Below are 16,681 nucleotides of genomic sequence, written 5' to 3' on the forward strand. Positions count from 1 at the left end.
GAACCTTATACGCTCCATAACCAAGTGAGCTAACTTTTTAAAGCTTCTTGAATTAATATTTCGTTCAGGTTTGCCATTTCCCTTCATTTTAAGAATTTATTTAAAGGTAAATCTAAAAGAATATTGTACAGGATAGAAAAGACATAAACAGACCTCAGGATTATTTAAATTTTTTCTAGTATTCATAAAAATACCTTTACTCCTACTAACAAATGTTTGATGATTCTCCTAGGTGTTGGTGGTAAAAGGAATGCTCTTTAGTCGATAATCGACGATGACCAGACAAAGCTACAGAGTTCTAAGAATGGGATTCGGAGATCGATCCCTTTCCAAAGCTCAGAATATTCCCTCTTTTTTTTTGACATAGAAAAGGACTAAAACTAACCATACCCACTCCAAAATTTAAACGTATCTCCCCCTGTTTTCTTTCTTTTTTTTTTTTTTTTGAGGGGGGGGGGCTACGTTGATGTTATGAAGTACGACCTAGCCAGTCCTTTAAGGGAGGGGGAATCAAGAAAGGTTAAGGTAGGCGAACACCATTCCAAAAAAAAATCGATTTTGAGATTTTGAAAAACTTAGAGAGCCCAAGTGTTCTTTTTAAATTCACAATTGTATTTTAAATCAATGATTTATTGAAAAAACTAAAAGAAACTTACTAAACTTAAATGCATTGCTTATAACTCAAAGCTACTTTTTCTTTATTGATTTTTTTCAAGTTTTTATGTTCGCCAGCAGTTTTAGCGAAAAAAGTATTAACCCTAAAGATTTGAAACTTTGCAAACATGGTAATTGAGCATATTACTGTGAAATAAATCTCAACGAGCTGATGTGTGCCTCACATGACTTCCTTTTACTCCATTTTAATGTCATTTTCCCATTATTGGCAATTTTAATGTGATTCAATAGTTTAATCTCTAAATATTAAAAACGATGGCCAAATTAAAACCAGATAAAAAAAATCGCCAAATTTTCCGCCAAGTTGGCGACAAAACTTGGCGACCAAAAGACTGGCGATATATCGCCAAGTGTCCGCCAAATTGTAACACCACTTAAGTTTGCATTGATATTAACAATGATTTCCCCCCAAAAAGGTGCAAAAGACCCCCTTAGGAACATCCGAAAGCAACCAAAAGGGGAGGTGCACAACTAGACCCCACTACGAGTCTATGTACCAAATTTCAACTTTCTAGGACATACCATTTTTGAGTTATGCGAGATACATACGCACATACGCACATACACACATACATACAGACGTCACGAGAAAAGTCGTTGTAATTACCTCGGTGATGGTCAAAATGGATATTTCGCGTGTCTATACATTCTTAGGCACTTTTCCGCATGTGGTCGAATCGAAAAAAAAACTCAACATTCATTTGGGGGTGAGCAAAATGGAAATTAAGGGCGATTTTTGAGTGAAAATTTTTTCGCGAATACAATACTTCCTTTTTTGTAAAAGGAAGTAAAAAGTGCATGTACATGCAATATGTTGTTTTGAAATAATGATCAATTACATTTAGGGGGCAAAAAGCACGGTTTTCGGGGGGGAATTTTTCAAACTTTTCCTATAAAACCTGTTTTTATTTAATCATTTTAAAATTGGAGGGTCATATCACTCTCTGGCATCTAACAAAGAGATAGGCCCAAAAAGTTTTAAGAATTATGAAAAAATGAATGTGCACTGGAAGTATTAAGGAAATGGATAATTTTTGCAAAAATTATGGTTTTTTTTATTGAAAAAAGCCCATTGAATTTTTTTTTCAACAAATAAGTAGTCAAAATGTGTTATTTATGTCATATTTAATAATCGTATAAAATTTTAGAAAGGTACGATGAACAAAGAAGAAAAAAATATTTAGAGTGTTCGCCTACCTTAACTACCCTTGAGCTTTAAGAAAATCAAAATTTATGCAGTTACATAAAAGCAGGATTGCGAAGTCGGAGGGAAAATGACCGATTTTGACTCCGACTCCAACTCCGGAAAGTTTAGAAATTTAGACTTTGACTTTAACTCTTTCACCTTAAAATCTGTCCGACTCCGTCTCTGTCTCTGACTCTGACACCGCAAGCACTGACAGAGTTGTGGTCTTTGAAGGAAAATGATCGATTTTGACTCTGACTCTTGGAGCTTTAAACCTTCGACTTCCAACCCCGACTAAGACTCCTTTACCCCAAAATCAGTCAAACTCCGACTCTTCGACTCTGACTCCGATTCCGCAGCCCTGAATATAAGTGGGAGTGGTTTATTGACATTATTTGCATTGAATTTATACCATTTGCCTCAACTGCTGGAAAAATTTAAAACGACGGCCTGGGTATGACTGTCTTCCCTAGAGAGCGTTCACATTTCTGATTCAAAGAAACAAACAGTAAGTATAGAAGTACTTTCTCGGAAGCCAGCGTTTAAACACAAATACCCTCCTTAAAGCGTGTGTAGATGCAATTCTCTTGTCATGTTTGTCCAAACACAGCTGCAGAAGCAACAAAGGTAGCGCAAGGAATTCGCTCCAAAAACGCGCTTCTCCAAAAACAAATAACATTACCAGAGAAACTTTTCCATCACAAGCTGATGGAATTGTTGCTGTAACAGACACGTAAGCGGCGAGGTAACAAACTCACATTGGCGACTTGATGCCAAATTACGACGCTGAAATTGCAACTGCGACGCCTGTAAACTCTCGCACTGCGTAATAAAGGAATAGGTAAACCTACACAGCGTAAGGCTTAGTGTCGACCTATAACACAGCAAACAACCTGTTATTTTATTGTTAAAGGTAATGGAACTGATTTGGAAAGGACAAAAAGGGGTTAGTGTAGGAAGATTGTTCTGTCATAAACTTCAATTTTCTAGTTAATGCGATTGAAAAACTATTTTGTGATCGTGTTAGTGTATTGTCAAATTGTTTAGAAGACAAACTAACCTAGTTTTCGTGAGATGATCCGCCATTTCAAGCTTATAGACAAACTTTTACAAAAAAATTGTTTTATGCTTACAGACACATTTTTTAGTTAAGCTGTGTGATGCAAAAATATTGAGTAACTTTTATAGCTTTGTCATTCGATACAGATTTAGAGAAGGAAAGAACTGGCAAATTTTCTGAAAATGGTCAGTACTGAAATCTTGAAAAATAGTAAGAAATTTTTACTGCTTTTTAAAATTTGTTTTAAAAAGGCCGTTGTTGAAACCATTTTAAATCTTTGCAACTATATGTACATTAAAAAAATCAGAGACGTTCCTGGAAAATAATAGCTGATGTGCTTAAATTCTGAGATGTAACATATTTCTCGAAAAACAGGAAATTTCTACGCTAAAAGTCAGTAAGTAACCTTCCTGAAATTACTCTGGAATCTCCTTGAATGATTCTCTTGCAATTCTTGCAAATTTACAAGATCCAGAGACTGCAATTAAGCATGTAGAATATTTTTGCACTGGTGTGATAGATAAATATTTTTCACCACGATGAGAAATCTGCATTCATGAAACTTGTAGCAATTCAGGAAACATTTTCACAAAAATTCCTGATTTTCAAAAGAAACTGGTGAAAACCCAAGAAATCCCGTAATGTTTCCTGGAAATAATCTGTGACGTTACGGTTTTTTTTATGTAAGGAAATTTAAAGGTTCATTTTCGTCTGTTTCAACTGTCTAACAAACTCAGGAGAAAATCCACTTTAGCAAACGGTTCAAAGTTTTGAGCGTGAACAGTACCTCATATTAAATACAGATGCACTCTTGATTGCATAAATTAAAAATAATACAATAGAAACGAAAAGACTTCATAAAAATTTTGGATCAAATTTACTTAAAATTTATGCAGCAATTCGCAACATGTTGGATACAATAAATATTTTTGAATGTTATCACACAACATGTCTTTGTTTAAGAAATTATTGACGGATAAACAAACATCCCGCTTATAGAAATAAAACCTTCCGGAACCGAGTATTTTCCCATAGGCGTAATGTTAAAGGTCTCCGCTTAATCGAATAAGTTTCCTGGATAATACAATAAGACTTGTCTGCTTTTGTAAATAGTTGTGCAACAAGAAATTTGAATTTAATTCAAAATTTTGAAAAGACCAAACATTTTACTTTAATGGACAATGTTGGTAGTACAAAATGGAGAGTTCCATAAGGTTTTCGAATGTGAAGGATATATTAAACCCAGAAAATGCTAGAGCCAAGATACAGTTCTTTGGAAACAATTGGTCCTAAAAAAGAGGGGGGGGGGGAATAATGTTCATTATATCTTGGAAAAGGAAATATTTTTGACGTTGCTAAAAGACTGGTACTGCCCTTACTTGGGAGTTTTTCAAAAATTTTTGTTTGAAGTTATTCTAGTGAAACATACCATGTTCACATGTGCACCCCCCTCCTCTCTCTCTTTCTCTCTCTATATATACATACATACATACATACATATATATATATATATATATATATATATATATATATATATATATATATATATATATATATATATATATATATATGCCCGAAAGGGATGAGTTACAAACAATAAAGTTCATTAAATATAGTCTGTATCTCTTTTCCAACGACTAAATATCATCGATACGTATCAAACACCTCTTCATCCTCCGAGTGTCACTCATCCGTTTCACACGTAGTTTCACCTCGATAAAATATGCATCATTAAAATTCTGTCGTCTTCACCTGGGGTGATAGAAAAGAAGAACGAATCACCCATCCATTGCAGACGATGGTGTCTTCCAACAGCGCAGACGATGCAATTCATATATGTGTTACGAGGAAGTTGGACGAGGAGTGGAATTAGAGCGAGAGTATGTGGAATAGACCAAGTACACTTAAACTCGGATCGACGACTCCTTGGCCAGCTGTTTGATCAAACAGAATCAAAAGCCATGGCCAATAAATGACGCCGAAATCAAATTATGGCTTTTCAGAAATTGACACCTTTGACATAACTTTTTGTCTTTCCATTTTGAAGATGTGTGTGATTCATGCGTTTCGTTTTATCACATGTCAATGACCGTCTGTGCATTTTATTTATTTATTTTGTGGGCGCAGTATAGTCATTCTACTTTTTCTAGGGCTGCGGAGTCATAGTCAGACTGATTTTGGAGAAAGGAGTTTGAGTCGGAGGCTTTAAATTTCCAGGAATCGGAGTCGGAGTTGGTCATTTTTCTTCCGAGTCTGCAGATCTCCAATGCTTGAATGGACTGGTTTAGGGGCAAAGGAGTCGAAGTGAAATTTCGGAGATTCTAAAATTGAAGGAACTGGAGTCCATCATTTTCTCTCCTACGCCACAGCCCGGATAAATACAGAAAAAAAAAAGAAAAAAAAAATTCTTCCACAGCTCGTTGATGCATATGTTTAGTCTCGGAATCCACAAACTTTTTCAATTCGCGGCACCCTTTGAGGAATTAAAATTTTTCACGGCACCCTTAGCATATTTGTATTATATACACACATTGAAATCGCGGTACTTTGTGGCACCCCTCGCCTCCCCTAGGATACTGAAGCACCTACTTTGTGAAGTGGTTTAGTCCAAATAATTAGCCAATGTCGCCTTCAACTGAATTACGGCCCGTCCAGCTTGACTGATCCCTAATGAGGGCATCAGTGGATACTGCAGTTTTGCAAGAATTGCAGGCAAATAAGGTGCTAGATATTTGCTTGAAAACAGCTTTGGACACATTTGATAAAATGCTTTAAAAGATTTCCCGCCACCAGAGAACATCCAATACAGCTTTCAGGATAGAACTCGCAAAACACATCCTCCAAATTTTCGAGAATATTTAGGTCTTATTGCACTTTTCTAAACAAAACTACAACAATATATCGTCATTATATAATAATATAATCCCTCGCTTTCGTATTTACGAATTAGCACACTGCCATAATAATTGTATTCCTTGGAAACAATGCTATTCTTATCCTGTTTATTAAAACCACAATGTGATTTTTATCATTTTAAATGAATACAGCGATACTCTTATCTATCCTTTACTAAATACAGCTCCAAACGTATCATATGCATTTTTTTGTCGTAATTTTATTTGTTAAACATGCTACCAGGGATTTCTGACCTTTTTTACTTGGAAGCCACATTGTAAATTTTTGGAAGAGAGACAGGCCAACACTCCAACAATATTTCAGTTTAGATAGTATGATGCTAACCCCCAGTGCACACACACATTTTTTAAAAAGCTCTCAGTTGTCTTTTTTTACATTTTTTGGACTTAGATTTCTTAATATATAAATAAAGCATTATATAGCAAATATAATTATTTGATAATATATTTGGTTAAAAGGAAATGTATTTTCTTTTTATACTAATAATAAAGCTGAAAGTCTCTCTGTCTGTCAGGATCTCACTCTGTCCGGATCTCTGTGACGCGCATTGCGCATAGACCGTTCTGCCGATTTTCATAAAATTTGGCAAAAAGTTAATTTGTAGCATGGGGGTGTGAACCTCGAAGCGATTTCTCGAAAATTCAATGCGGTTCTTTTTCTATTCCAATTTTAAGAACAAAATTATCATAAGATGGAGGAGTAAATTACGAAATTATCATAACGTGGAACCGTAACATGGGCACAAGCCAACTGGAGAGAAAATTCACCATGCATTATTTGTAAATATAAAGGCGAACCAAAAGACCTTTTAATTTTTCTAATACGGGCAAAGCGGTGCGGGTGCCACTAGTCAAATAATAAAACAACAAAGTTTTTTGTACATCGCATCATCAGTGAAATACGGTCCTTTGCTATACTATTCACAAAATAAAGTCCTCTAATCTCTTTTTCTGAAAATTATGTTATCTGGACATAATTCACGCTTTTATTTCAGTCAAAACACTTTTTATTTTATCCTTTTACTTAAAGTTGAATTGTTGCAAAAAAAAGTGTTTCAATAAAGAAATTTCAAAAACTATTGATTTTACCTATGTATTTTATGTTGCAAAAACTAATTTAACTGAATTCACTCAATTATAGGGGATTTGCGAATAATACGTTTTCAATTGTAGAATCTAATAGAAGGATTTATACCAGCTACATCAAACACACAACACAACAGTTAATCAATTCATGGTATTATTATTTCCCAATGATGCAATACCCGATTCCCATTAGAACCACGAGGGCAAAAAAGGTCCTAAATGGAAAACAGAAAAGTTTCAGACAGATATATATTTTTTAATTTTCTAAATAACTAATTGAAACTTAACTTGTTTTAAACGGGCTTTCAAGAGCAAAATAATAATAGCGACGCATTTTCTCCAACTGTTTAGCTACTTCTTTTTAAGAATACATAAAATATTTTTGTGGAGAAAACAACGAACAATGTTGCAGAAGAAATTTGAAAAAATAAATAAATAAATAAATAAATAAAAGTGTACTCTTTACTTCCTTTTACAAAAAGGAAGTATTGTATTCGCGAAAAAATTTTCACTCAAAAATCGGCCTTAATTTCTATTTTGCTCACCCCCGAATGAATGTTGGGTTTTCTTTTCGACTCGACCACACGTGGATATATGCCTAGGAACGTACAGACACCCGAAATATCAATTTTGATGATCCCCGAATTAATTACAACGAGTTTTTTCGTGACTTCTGTATGTACGTATGTATGTGCGTATGTGCGTATGTATGTGTGTATGTATGTCGCATAACTCAAGAACAGAATGTCCTAGAAAGTTTAAATTTGGTACGTGGACTCCTAGTGGGGTCTAATTGTGCACCTTCCCTTTTGGTTGCATTTGGGTGTTCCTAAAGGGGTCTTCTGTCCTTTTTTGGAGGAAATTCATTGTTAATTTCGATGTAAGCTCAACTGGTGTTATAATTTGGCGGACACTTGGCGATATATTGCCAGTCTTTTGGTCGCCAAGTTTGGTCGGTAACTTGGCAACAAATTTGGCGATTTTTTTTTAAAAATCTGGTTTCGATTTGGCCATTGTTGGTGATATTTAGAAAGTAAACTATTGAATCACATTAAAATTGCCAATAATGGGAAAATGACATTAAATTGGAGTAAAAGGAAGTCATGTGATGCACACATCAGCTCATTTTTCACGTGAAAATGGAGAAAAAAGAGAAAACTTTGTTTAAAGAAAAAGATCTTAATTCGATGCTTTTCACTGACTTAAATACCAGCTTTTCTGAAAAATTACCTGATGTATATCTCAGGAATTAAATTTGTTTCATCTATGCATTTTTTGCTAACCGTGACGTAAACATTTCAAAATGTTGCAAAACTATAAAATTCTCCTCATACACACTAATGCTTCTCGAAAAAAACCTTGACTCTTAGATATTTTAATGCAAATATCTGAACTTAAATACGTTCTGTCAATCCTATTCAAAGGTCACAGCAATTGCTAAAAACGCTTCTTGCGATTAACTTGAACCTCTTCTGTAGTTGTATCTTCGATTAACATTACTTTTTAACGACCTGTACAGGAGCTGCACATTAAATCAAAGTGAAAAGTGAATTTGATGAACTACATTCATGTACTACATTATAGCTACGTGCTTACTATCATAATTAAAAATTATCTATATGAACACAAGTTTTTTTTTTTTTTTTTTTTTTTTTTTTTTGCGTCTGAATTTTATCCGGATAATCCGGAAATACGGATGAACGAAGACCGAGTCATCGAGGTTCTACTGTAATTAAAAGTCCGCATAATTTCTATCTTTTTTTTTGTATAAAAGTTGAAAAGAAGAGAGAAAGAGAAAATTGAATTTAAAAATAAAAGAGAATAAAAAATCTTCATTCAATGCTTTTCGCTGACTTCAATAAAACCTTTTCTGAAAAATTACGTAGTGTTTATCTCACAAATGAGTTTTTTCTTTTCGTTTGATAAACCGCAATATTTAAAACAAGCATTTTTTACCAACCGTGAAGCAACTTTTTCAAAAGAATGTACAAAAATAGCTTGTAAAATTCCCCACATACACATAAATGTTTTTCGGAAAAAAAACCTTGACTCTTAGATATTTTAATGCATTTACCTGAACCTAAAACACATTCTGTCAAACCTATTCAAAGGTCATAACAGTTGCTGAAAACGCTTCCTGCGATTAACCCCCAAAACCTCTTCTGCGATTAATCTTCAACAACCACAACTTTTTTCGCAATCGCCATTCTATCTACAAAGCATTACAGAATGGTTTGCAACTCCCATATAGCGAAAGTGGTTTCTAAAGTGGTTTCTGCGGTATGTAAAGAATTTCAGAAACGTAGAAAGTATATCGTAACCAATGCTACTGTTAGTGTGTGAAAAGATACTAGTTTACTACAGGCTTGAACTGTAGAAATAACAAGTGTGCTTTATTTTGAACAAATACACTACATTGATATCTTTGTAGATAGAAGTTCATTTGTTAAGTTCTTAAGACGTTCTCAGAGATGCCATCAGAAAGGAGATATATTGAAGATTTTCAAGAATTTTTTCAGGAATGTTTTTAGCATTTTCACTTGCTTTGGGAACATTCCACGAAAAAGCAGACATTTTACTCGTACATAACAACTCTATACGTATTTCATTCCAAAATATGTTTAAAAAAAAATTTGTCTAAGAAATCACACATAAAGGAGAGGCTGGGTAGGTAATATTACCACTAAGTACTGAACCTGATATGAGAATGCAGCTTTCAGAGCACACACGTTAAGGATGTATTTGCCATAGAAAAAACAGTTACCACTCGTAGCATTAAAATTAAAACTTGAAAAAAAAAATTGAAATAGAGTTCTAGTATTTTGGAGAAATTTGTGCTGATTTTGAAATTACTTTTTTTAAGTTTTAGAATATTCTTTTTAAACAAAATACGTACTTTTGTTTGAAAATAATAAATCATTCCTAGAATATTGCTAGCAAACTAAACGATTGAGGAAAAACCAGGGGTTCCACGAAAAAAGTTGATGCTAAAAAGGATTCTACTTTCAAAACAAATTAAGAAACACTGCTCTAAACGAAGGGATCAAGTATCCCTTATATGCAATTTTTACAAACATACTTGTTCTATTATTAACAATAAGTGGCAATTAACTAAAAACATGTCTCTGTTATTAAAAGACTTTCTGTACTTTAACATTACACTTGGATATTTTTTTAAAGTTGTATGTAACGGATAATGTAAACTTTAGAATGCTTTAATAAAAAAAAGTTTCCTTTGACACATTCAGACAATCATTTCTTGAGCTAAAACAAAATGGCTGAAAAAAATAAGTGTTGCCAGTTTTTATGCACAAGTATAGCTTTAACATAATCGTCAGGTTTCAAACCCCTTTTTTATGATTTTGGTACATTTTTGGTTGTGGGATCATGTATCCCTAGGGATCAAGTATCCCCAGTCTCCCCTATGTGTGATTTCTCACAAAAAAAAATGTTATTTATTACACTTTTGAATACTACTTTTGAAATTCAATTTAGGCGGGCAGAACAAAATGTGATTTTTTGTGGAATGGCTCACTATTTATTTCGCGTTGAAACTAACACTAAACATTTTTTATTAGAAATGTAAACTATTGAGATTTTTAGCAGTAGACTCGGAAGATATGTAGCTATGATTCAAAACTTTAAAGCTGATGTTCAAAAGTGCGTCCTGCCGACAGGTACACTTCACTTAAAAAATAACAACCAAAACCGATTGTGGGAAAAATATTCTAATTGACAACTCACGCAAGTAAAGTACTCCTATTAGATCAACAAAATTTTAGCTTTCAGCATTCATTAATTTATGAAGGAATGGAGTAATTTACTTCAAATTGTTTGTTCCACACGTGAAGGTGAACACTCTTTCAACAACGTTTCATTAATATTCGCTACGTTAAAAGTTTATTTATCCGACTATTAAGCCATTCACAAAAATGCGAAAAGGTAGGAGATATTTTTAAGATTTCCAACATATTTTTAGAAATATTATTCAATTTTTTTTGAGGAGGCGGAATTGTCTTTATTTTCTTAAATTTGCTTTGACTATTTCGCTACTTAATCGTTGTAAACGATTAAAATTAGTAGCAAAGGTACGATTAGAACCAATAGTGAAAACAGCAGTTGTTACGGAAACACTAGTCTCTTCATATAGTTATAAATTTAACTCGAGTGATAACTCCCTTTCAAAGCAAATAATGTTTTACGATACAACGGGACGCAGTTAAGTTTTAAGTGAAAATGGCATAACGTCTATTTTCTCGCTAAAAATTAACATGAGTTCTATTTATGCTCAGGGATATTGCTACGGTTTTTTTAATTTTTTTCCATGGAGATAAATTAATCCTCGAAATTTTTCAGAGGAACAAAGTTTATTTCGGAGCAATAGGATTTACGAAAACACTTTAGACTGTAATATCAATTCTATAAAAATACTAACTTTCTAAGGACGAGATGGAAGATACGGAAGAAAAGAAGAATATATACTATTTTGATTTATTAACCTTAGAATGTTTGAAATTTTAAATTCAAAAAACATTTATTTTTCAAATTTCCGTCATTTTCCATGACATTAAATTTTTATTTAAGATAGAAAAATAAAAGAGTATAATGCGCAAATATTAACTAATATTCGAAACTTAGTTTCGGTTTTCAAAGAGTCAAACTTGCTTGTAGAGGCATAAAAAATGTCTCCGTTTTAGATAATATCTAATTAAAATGTTTTGAAAACAAGTTGTAGTGCAATATGCTACCTTCGGATGTGAAAATCGGTTTCGAAAATTTACGAAAAATGAAAAAAAAAAAAGTCTAATTTCATTCGTAAATGCTATCTTGTTTTTTCTTAATGTTCAGTGTCAAGTATTTGGAACAATTTTTAAACTAGAGTTTTTTACATATTAATTTCATTTCGACATTTAAAATAAGATTAGTGAAATAAATGTTACTTCAGTGACATAAAAAGTGCGTGACTCGCAATTACTAAGAAACAAATATTAGCAGTAAACGCTCTATGGAAAATATTATATTGATAGTTTTGCAGATAAGTACACAGTACAGTTAAAGTTAAAACACCCATTTACAAAAAAATTTAGACAAAATTTTAATTTATAAAAACGTAATAATATGCATTTACTTGCTGCATAAAAATTTTAAAACGTGCAGTTCCAATTCAGTACTTAGTTACTAAATCAAGAACATTGATATATTGTTTTTTGTTTATACGTACCTTTAAAATGTGAGAAAAAAGCGCGTTGATTTAAGGAAGAAGTAGTAAGCTAAGATCGTCTTGCAATTAGTAGTCAAAATTTTGGAACTAAATATCTTGTTTTGTTCTTCGAATGAAATTTATTTTATTCTTTAAATAGAAATTGTCTTTTTGTTTTTCTAATGATTATTATTTTCAATCAATAGCTCTATATTCTAATAGGTAACAACGTTTGACAAAAAGCAGTATACGATTTTATAAAATGTTACTTCTTTTTAATAATTGGTAGCCCGTTTGAAGTAACACTGAAAGGAAAAGAAAAGCATACGTGGCGTTAAAGATCCTAAATTATAACTGGTTGCACTTTAACTACACTTTTTGATAAGTATTACTTTTAACAATTCTGCAACATAAGGTACTACTATGGAAAAGATGATTTTACTTGGTTTGAAGGACAGTCACGTAAATTACGCATAAATATTTAATATAACGGTAGTGAATAAGTGTCTATATTTTTCACTGAATATAATACTAAAGAAACGTTCGAAACCGCCTTCATGACAAGTATTGATTTCGTCGTAAAAAGTTTAATAGATTGTTTTGGTTTCTCTTGTAAACACGTTTCAGTTTTTTTTTTCTTTTTAAACATTTTTATAGTTAAATGTGAGAGTATGTCGCGGAAATAGCAATGGAAATTAAGTTAAATATTTCAATCAATAATAATAATAATAATGATAATAATAATAATATTAATTATTATTATTATTATAAAATTATTTTTCAAACATTTAAACGAAATTGATTAACAAATCTTAACCGCAACATCATTTATTTTAATAAATTGAGACCATAAATTCATTGATAAATAGAGGAAGGTGTTAATAAATTTAGTGTAAATTATGATTCATTTATTTGAACAAATCAAATTCAGGTTTTCTACACATGGGAGTTATTTAAAGAAAAAAGACAAGTTCATTTCATCTTGGTAATTTGTTTTTCAGCTTAAAATTTTAAAGGTAATAAACACTACTATTTTCGCATTCTTTTATTTCACTTGCACTAAAAGCTTCATTTTTTCTGCCATTCTCGAGTCTTCAGCAAGTTGTTGAATGAATCTGCGGTTTGCGCCATAATACTTCACAGGTTAAGAATTTTTTATGACATTGTAAAAAAGGAAAAGGGTAAAAAAGAAAAACAAGGAATTGTTATTATAAATAATCGCTGTATCGTCTCAATAAAATAAACAAACGTTATGTGAGGTGCTTAGTCATATTATTAAACAGAAAGCAATACCTTCCATTACCGGAGTTAAATATGTGCACCGTTTGTGGACAACGCACGTTACTCTTTTTTTACAATGTCTTAAACAATTCTTGAACCAGTGAAACATTGTGGCACAAACCGCATATTCATTCCAAAATTTGTTGTTTTTCTATAAATTTTTAAAATGTGTCAACAACTTTTCGGACATCCTGTATTTCTAAGACAATAGTCGTTAGCAGGACACAGCGGTGGTTGCTTTATCACGTGCGGAAAAAGTTGAATTATTTTGAAGGTACTTTTACTTCCTTTTACAAAAAAGGAAGTATTGTATTCGCGAAAAAAATTTCACTCAAAATTCGGCCTTCATTTCCATTTTGCTCACCCTTGAATTAATGTTGAGTTTTTTTTCAACCCGACCACACGCGGATAAGTGCCTAAGAACGTATAGACACTCGAAATATCCATTTTGACATTCTCCGAGTTAAATACAACGACTTTTCTCGTGACGACCGTATGTACGTATGTATGTATGTGCGTATATGCGTATGTATGTCGCATAACTCAAGAACGGTATGCCCTAAAAAGTTGAAATTTGGTACGGAGACTCCTAGTGGGGTCTAGTTGTGCACCTCTCCTTTTAGTTGCATTCAGATGTTCCATAGGGGGTGTTTCACACCTTTTTGGGGGGAAATCATTGTTAATTTCGATGCAAACTCAAGTGGTGTTATAATTTGGCGGACACTTGGCGATATATCGACAGTCTTTTGGTCGCCAAGCTTTGTCGCCAACTTGGCGAAAAATCTGGCGGTTTCTTTTTTTTTTTTAAATCTGGTTTCAATTTGGCCACTGTTGGTGATATTTAGAGAGTTAGCTATTGAATCACATTAAATTTTCCAATAAGGGGAAATAACATTAAATTGGTGTAAAAGGAAGTCATGTGATGCACACATCAGCTCGTTTAAAATTAGAAAAGCATTTTCAGCGTATTTTTTTAACTAAAAATAAACTCTCATCCTTTCACGGAACAGAAATGCTTACTTTCCGGAAATCAAGTACGTCAGAAATTTCTAAAGCCCAGCCGGTACTAACTAAATAAATAGAGTAGCTGATATATTTATTCTCAATTGTGTATTAGTTACTTTCATGAAGGAAAGATACTTAACAATTTGTTTTTCATTGTTTGCTTTTCATATTACAACTTCGTACCTTTATTTCTGCATAGATTATTTTTTGATGATTGCTTCATGTGTTATGGTATAACATTTAAAATATTACGATTTAGGGACGTTTTTCACCGTATAATACTCACTATGAATAAAAAAGCTTGAAAAGATGTAATTTATTCAAAATTATAACTTTTAGAAACATGGAGTAATTAACTGTAAAGTACAACTATTCGAAAAGAGAGGAAAAAATTATGTTTCAAAAAATATAATAACATTAACAAGCAATGTTTCAAAACCATTCAGCAATTCTTAAGCGTAATTCCTCAAAAACTTTTTTTTTTTGCATTGAAAAAAGCCCTAAACAAACGTCAGCATTTGGGCAAACTTTAACTTTTCTAGTACGTTTTTTTTTTTTTTGGGGGGGGGGGGGGGGGGTTGCGCGCAAAGGTAAGTATATATTATTTTTAGTGGCATGTCATGGCATGTCATTTAATTTGTAAAACAATATTTTTTTAATGTTATATTGTATAGTTTACGGGCAACCGGTTGAAAAACTCCGTTCGAAAAGGTATTACATGGAAATCAACAAATGACACCGTCATCTTGACTTCGTAACGAAAATTGAATTAATTTTCTTTACTCTACATTGAGGATGATGAACCTATTATGTTAGTTGTTTTTGCAGCCGAACATTTAACTTATTAGAGAAAAATGAAAGACAGCATAAAAATGCACAGACAATTAAAAGGTTAACTTTCTAGGTCAGTTAGAATCTTGACAGAACTTATGCCTAAATACTTTACCACGAAAATAGTTAGTCATGTATAAAACGTAATTGCAATGGATAATATTTAATAACCAGAGAGATTATATTAATATTAATAATTTCAACTAATAATGATTAATATTTTACAGAATATAATAATAGTAAGAGTAATAATAATAATAATAACAATATTGGAAGAGTAATAATAATAATAATAACAATAATAGTAAGAGTAATAATAATAATAATAACAATAATAGTAAGAGTAATAATAATAATAATAACAATAATAGTAAGAGTAATAATAATAATAATAACAATAATAGTAAGAGTAATAATAATAATAATAACAATAATAGTAATGAGACAGATTTTTAACACCCCTATTAGCGTATTTCACGCGTTGAGAAATCGGAAATAAGCTGCAAAAAATTAGCCAAACGTATTTTCACGTTTTGTATCTTGAATAAAACTGAAAATAGGGGAAAAAGCAACTCGAATGTAAGGAATACTGGACTCGGAAGTTTTTTCAACTTTATTAAATTTAAAATGATTGGCATTTAAAAATTTAAAAAATCAAAATGGTACACATCTCTTCGTTACCTACCATCTCTCTGCATATTCATCCTTAGCAAAATATTTTTTTTTCTTTTTTGTAATGAAATTGACCACTAAGAAATATTTACTATTTTCGTACATTTCATTCTTCCAAAAATAATTACACTTCACTAAAAATGTCCAGGACTATTTTCATGCCAAGAAAAGAAAAAAAAAAAAAAAAAAAAAAAAATCCTAGCTATATCTTTGATATTAATAATGATAATAATAACAACGATTTCTATTTTATAATGTAATGATCATAATAATAATAAATACAACTACAATGACAGCAGGCTGGATTTTTTAGAAAAATACCTTTGAAAGAAGTGTAAGGCAAAATGAGTTTCTTTGCCAAATAGAAAGTTAAAAAAAAATAAAGCACTTAAAATTATCCATTGAGATCGGGGAAAGTTCTGGTTGTTTTGCATATTATTTTGAAAATTTCATTAATTTGGAGAGCACTTAATTCGATACATGTGAAAATATATTTTTTAAATAAATTTTTTCATGAGGTTGGAACGTACCCCGTCAAAACCAAGTAAATATTGAACTACGTATAGAATTTAATTTATTTATGAATACTGGAACTGATGAAATGGGTAGAAGTGATTCGAACAGCTTCTGAAGTGCAATTGGTTAAAAAAAAAGCATTATTTTGTTTTTGAACAATTCAAAACATTACCCCTTTCTCCTATTATATAAAACATACAGCCTTTTATCTAAAAATTGGATGGTGTTCTAAATTTTAAAAAATGCAGAACGCA

At 31.9% G+C, this 16,681-nt stretch overlaps 1 protein-coding gene across 2 annotated transcripts in view; it reads right to left on the reverse strand.

Annotated features, from left to right (window-relative positions):
* LOC129228048 (rho GTPase-activating protein 45-like) overlaps positions 1–16,681 on the reverse strand; it is a 190,887-nt gene that overhangs the window by 169,864 nt on the left and 4,342 nt on the right. Inside the window, exon 1 of one of the 2 annotated variants that reach the window (XM_054862682.1) lies at positions 2,418–2,500. The exons of the other annotated variant lie outside the window; for it this stretch is intronic. The gene's annotated coding sequence lies outside the window, so the exon portion shown is untranslated. Of the gene's footprint in view, positions 1–2,417; positions 2,501–16,681 lie in introns of those variants that run through there. 2 annotated transcript variants of the gene reach the window in all.

The sequence above is a fragment of the Uloborus diversus genome, chromosome 8 (assembly GCF_026930045.1).
Source record: "Uloborus diversus isolate 005 chromosome 8, Udiv.v.3.1, whole genome shotgun sequence".
NCBI classification, from domain to species: domain Eukaryota; kingdom Metazoa; phylum Arthropoda; class Arachnida; order Araneae; family Uloboridae; genus Uloborus; species Uloborus diversus.